Below are 6,000 nucleotides of genomic sequence, written 5' to 3' on the forward strand. Positions count from 1 at the left end.
GTATGACCGGAGCAGGAGTTTGGTTCGCATTGCCGAGTCAGACCTGTTCCCAGTGCATGTTGGACTCCGGCAGGGCTGCCCTTTGTCACCGGTTCTGTTCATAATTTTTATGGACAGAATTTCTAGGCGCAGCGAGGGACCGAAGGGGATCTGGTTCGGGAACCATAGGATTTCGTCTCTGCTTTTTGCGGATGATGTTGTCCTGTTGGCTTCATCGAGCCGGGACCTCCAGTGTGCACTGGGACGGTTTGCAACCAAGTGTGAAGCGGCTGGGATGAGAATCAGCACCTCCAAGTCTGAGGCCATGGTTCTCGACCGGAAAAAGGTAGTTTGTCCTCTCTGGGTGGGAGGAGAGCTCCTGCCCCAAGTGGAGGAGTTTGTGTATCTCGGGGTCTCGTTCACGAGTGAGGGAAAAATGGAGCGGGAGATTGACAGACGGATCGGTGCAGCTTCTGCAGTAATGCGGTCGCTGTACCGGTCTGTTGTGGTGAAGAAGGAGCTGAGCCGTAAGGCGAAACTCTCGATTTACCGGTCAATCTACGTTCCTACCCTCACCTATGGTCATGAGCTTTGGGTAGTGACCGAAAGAATGAGATCGCGAATACAGGCGGCCGAAATGAGTTTTCTTCGAAGGGTGGCTGGGCGCTCCCTTAGAGATAGGGTGAGAAGCTCAGTCACCCGAGAGGAGCTCGGAGTAGAGCCGCTGCTCCTCCACATCGAGAGGAGCCAGCTGAGGTGGCTCGGGCATCTGGTTCGGATGCCTCCTGGACGCCTCCCTGGGGAGGTGTTCCGGGCATGTCCCACTGGGAGGAGGCCCCGAGGAAGACCCAGGACGCGGTGGAGAGACTATGTCTCTCGGCTGGCCTGGGAACGCCTCGGGATTCCCCCAGAGGAGCTGGAGGAAGTGTCTGGTGAGAGGGAAGTCTGGGTGTCCCTGCTTAGACTACTGCCCCCGCGACCCGGCCCCGGATAAGCGGTGGAAGATGGATGGATGGATGGACCAAGCTTCAGTACTTCCTCCACCGCTGTTGTCTACTGTCCTTCAGTAGTGATGCAAAGAGGTTGTTTATTCAAGAGCGTCACTGTCCATCCATCAGCTGCTTGTATTTCAATGGTCTTCATTATTTTTATTTTATGCTGTTTTTACCCTTCTGTGTCTGCAGACGACGAACATTCTCACATGGCGATAGTCAAGGGCACCCTTTAAATCCAATAACAAGCAAATTTGAAAAGATGAGAGCATTACGTTAAAATATTAAATGCAGTTTTTATCCAGTTTGTGTTTGTCTCTGCATGCTGTGACATTTCTTTTAAAGGGTGACACTCGATGTGTGTCTGCATGTCGTGATACTTGACTAACCAGAAAGGGAAGGCAGAGTATTGTAAATATGTCTCTGTATGAAGGGTTGAGGTGTGTTGGATGACTCATCGAGATTACTTGAGTCTTTCTTTCTCTTCTTTTTATTTCCAGGCCTGCAGCACTAATGAAACATCCCCCTCAGTCACCTAGGTTGCCTTCCTTTTCTTTTCTTTTTTTCTAATGACCCACACCTTCTTCTTCTCTGGATTCCCAGAGGAGCAGTGGCGTCAGAATGAGACAACATTGAGCAATGCTGATTGAAATGATTCATGTGGAGGTGGATCCTCTTCAAACTAGCCATTCTCATACCCTTCAAGGGTGCAAGCTGGGTGGAGTAAATGCTGTAATTGTCAGTTCCTGTGGTGTTTCATTTTGCCTGCTGGAAGAGCCCTCGTTCTCCAATTTCACGGTGCAAATGGGACGCACAGCCTTTCAGAGGCTATGAGTGCACCGTGACACTGACTTTGTCCTGCAGGCATTGCATTGTAAGGCAGCGTTCAGTTGGGTATCAGGTGATCTGTTGCCTTTGCAGTCTCTAAATAGTTAATACAATTCCCTGAAAACCTGAATGTAGGTCAAAGGCGTCCTCACAAAATGGCCACCCTCAGAATAATCAAGAAATTGATTAATTTTAGTTCTTAAAGTCAGCATTAAGCTTGATTGTATCTGTCTAATTTGAGCTGCTCTCTTCTGTGAAAAGTTAAAGTTTTTACTTTTGACTTTATATATTCCAACACATCTGAACCACTAAAGTAAACAAGCCTGGCTAATGACATCAGGCAACGCCAAAGTCTGGTGGCCTGGTCGCCTTAAGGCTTATGCAGAAACAGTAACCTCTTCCAGTAACATTTACAGACATCTTAGTTTAGAAAAAGACAAAGTGCTTTACCACAGCTGTTTAGTAAACGCACATTGAATTGTTTGGTAATTTCATTTTCCACCTCTGGTTTTTCCTTTCTCCACTGAGTTCAGCTTGTTTTAGCCTTGAAGCTTTTTCTGTTGGTGCCTTTTAACCGTTGCCCCTTAAGAGGGTGTGCTGCATCGTTTGTGTAATGCTTCACATTTTTTCCCTTTCCTCATGCAAATGCTTTGTGCGTTTAGGACTGGAAGGGCAGTTGAAATGTAAAATCCTCCCGTGCCCTTGGGTTGGTGCAGGAAACACAAAGACAGGGGCTGCTGCCTTTGATGCTATTAGCATAATGTCTTTCTGATGCTAATGCTAAGTGCCTCAGACTGACCACTGAAGCTTGCACAGCCCATAGCCCTGATGGGTTTACATGGCTGCTGATCGCTCTTCTTTCTAGTATTGTGAGTGCTGCCTGTCTTGCCTCTGCTTAGTGACAGTCATTCACCTTCTCAATGAGGGTCAGGAGGCGGACCCCCTCTTCCGTCTGTCACCCTGGTCACCATGGAAACACTCCTCCTACTCGCAATCACCCTCCCCATCTCTCTCCTCTCTGGACAATGGCCTTTGCTGTGTGTGTGTGTGTGTGCTGGTAACTGTGTAAAGTGTTTATGGGATAATAGCAGGCCCCGTCTCATCACAGTTGATTTGTGTTTGTGATTCTACAGTACTCAGATATGAATTGTAAAGTGCATCACAGCGGGACCAACACTCCTACGTGCTGCTCTCTGAACATCTATTAACTCCACACACTCCCACACAGACACACAACTACGTACACACACGTTCACAGGCACACAGCGTGAGTCAAGTCAAAGAGCCCTGCTGCGGAGGTGAGCAGGGGCCTGATTGTGTTGCAAACAGTAATGAGACACGCAAAACAAAAGCTAGAGGAGGATGACCATCATGTCGTCAGGATTCGTGGCGTTTATTTGCAAATGTGTGGCAATGATGGTGTGATAAAGATGTTTTGTGATGTGATGTTTTTATCTCTAGTCAGGTTGATAAAGACAAGCAGTAAGAAGGAAGATAGTAAGAATGAAAAGGGGGTGGGGGAGGAGGCGGTTAGAGAGGGAGTTGTTATAATTCCCCCCTGGTTTAATTATCTAAGTCTGTAGACAACACTACTTTTTCTCTTGTTGCTTAATGTTAAAGGTGAAAATGTGAGCTGTCTGTGGTTATGTGTGTATGTGAGTGTGCTGGTCACAGAAGCAGTGCTGAGCAGGGAATAGTGTTATCTCACTGTAGTGTTTAAACCTTGCTCATTACACCCTGAAAACGAAGAAATCAATCATTTTAATCATCCGTTGTCATTGTGTGATTGCACAAGTCAACGAGCCATCATATTTATAGTTGTGATTTACTGTACACTTGTGCAGTACTTCCTCCATGTATGAACAGAGCTTTGAAATGATCCTCCCTTTGCAAACAATGCATGGGAAGACAATCAGTGGAGATTCTCACATTTTTTGTTTTTTGATGTGGGTGGTTGCCAGAGGCTGTTTTGGCCTGAGGCTATGGTTTTTCAGGATGTTGAGGCAAGCTTTGTCATAAACTAACAGATAGATATATCTAACCCAAGAGCTGTTATCAAACAGTAGGAATTTTGTGTCTTTCTGGGAATACGTGTGCAATTGTTGTTACAATGACATCACTGAGGGCTCAGTCAAAGGAAATATACCAGTTAGGCAGCCTGCACAATGCTAGAATCACTGGCCTGCCTGATCTTAATGGTTAGGGTTGATAATTGTTGTTCCTGCTTTGACGTAAGATGCTGAAAAGAGGACTGTAGAGATGATTGCTGTGGTGTGGTTGTTGCTGTAAACCTACTAGAGCTAATGTAGCTAATGCCAAAGACTACTTACATACTTGTATGTTTCAAAGCTGGGTTCAGACTACAGGAGGCTTAAAACTGATCATCATCATGACTCATCATCTGAATATGGGAGGTGAGTGGCAAATGGCCCATGAACACAGTGGAGTCCGAGGTTCGATTACCCTGACTCTACCAGCTGTTTTGTTTTCATTCTTATTCTTAAAGTTTTGTTTTTTTCCTGCGATTAATTTTATTTTTTTAAGCGCAGCTAGATATGGCAAAAAATGACTGGTTAATAAGGTTAGGCATTGAAAACAGGGTAAGGGGTTGGGTAAAGATCAGCTCAAAATACCGGTACATGAATTCATAACATTTAACACATTTTACAAGATAAATTGCTCCCATCGAGTGCCATGGAGTACCCACCCCGATGAATTAGAAAGTTAAATCACAATTTTATCGGTTCTGCCTGTGAGAGAGCAAAAAAATGCAATAAAAGGAAAATTCTGACCGTTTTACGATGGCTATGTGAGATTAATAGGCGACGTCCCAAGTGGTCGAGTGAAATGTTAATTTGTTTCTTGAATAATTTCCTCTATACTCAGCTGCTACACATAACCTCTATTGTCCTCAGGGTTCCTCTTTCATCCCTATGGACACACACACATGGACACACACACACACACACACACGACAGGCTCCATAAAACTCACAGCCACGCCCTGTCTTTGTTTCACCATTTGGCATCAACTTCTGTCTTCTGATGTGACCCCTGCAGAGGTCATCACATAAATGCCAAGCTGGTTGCCCTCCTCTCCTACACACACAAACACACCCCTGCACATGCAAGGTGACCCAGCCACATGCACAGTCACAAACTTGAATGCTGGCCTATATGTAGAGAAAAGTGCAAGTAAGCAGGAAGATGAGGCTAGTACTAAAAATCCAGAAACCTGCACCGAGTGGATTTGTGTTCATTTTTTAAAAAAGTTTTGACTGGCAACATGTCAAAAATAGCTGGAAGCAAAAAATCAGATTCAAAGAAAATCTTCTTGAGTGCTATAAATGAAAACTGATGTGTAAATCGTGTTATGATTTTGGCTTTTATAATGTGGTAATATGTGTTAGGGCTGTCTGGCTGCAGGATACGGTCATAGGGATGTCTCTGTGGAACCCTTGAATGAAGCATTCAGGGAGTTCTTTGGGATGCAGGATGCCCTGGTCTTATAGAGGGGGGTGGGAATGCTGAATACAAAATGTATAATGGGCATATGTGTGTGATGGCAGGGGTCGTGTGTGTGTGTGGAAAGGGAGGTGGTTGGGGCAAAATGAGGTTGCCACCAACATAATGAGGGCAGAAGTGTGTGTGCATGTGTGTATATTCACTTTGTAATGGGCCAAGTAGGCTATATTGTTTTCGGCTCGTGCTGAAGTCTCAGCAGTAGCAGATGTGGTGTTACCCAGCAAACAACTAAAGCTCATTAATCAATGTCGTGTGTGTGTGTGTGTGTGCATTCTTTTTTCTAAAGGTTGTTTTGCATGTATGCATGTTTCTGCTGCTTCTGTGTGTGTGTATACGTGCACATATGTGCAATCACAGCCTCCTGTGCATACAGTTTGATTCCATAGTGGGCATATGAATATGTGCGAAACAGTGTGTGGACTCCCTGCTGTATATGCTTGTGTCTTGGGATTGGGTGGGGTTTTCACAGGAGTCTAAATCAAAGCCCAGCTGGGGGCCTACCGTGTGACACTGACATCATAACACAGCAGCTATCACCAAGATTCTGCCCACACACATGTATTTGACACACTTAGATCTCTGCTAGATGTGCTATTTATCTCTACAGTTTTGAAACATGCATACACAGCATTTCTGAAAGGTAAAAGAGGCTGTGGTAATCTGATCAACACTTTATA

Source organism: Parambassis ranga, chromosome 2 (genome assembly GCF_900634625.1).
Source record: "Parambassis ranga chromosome 2, fParRan2.1, whole genome shotgun sequence".
Lineage (NCBI taxonomy): Eukaryota > Metazoa > Chordata > Actinopteri > Ambassidae > Parambassis > Parambassis ranga.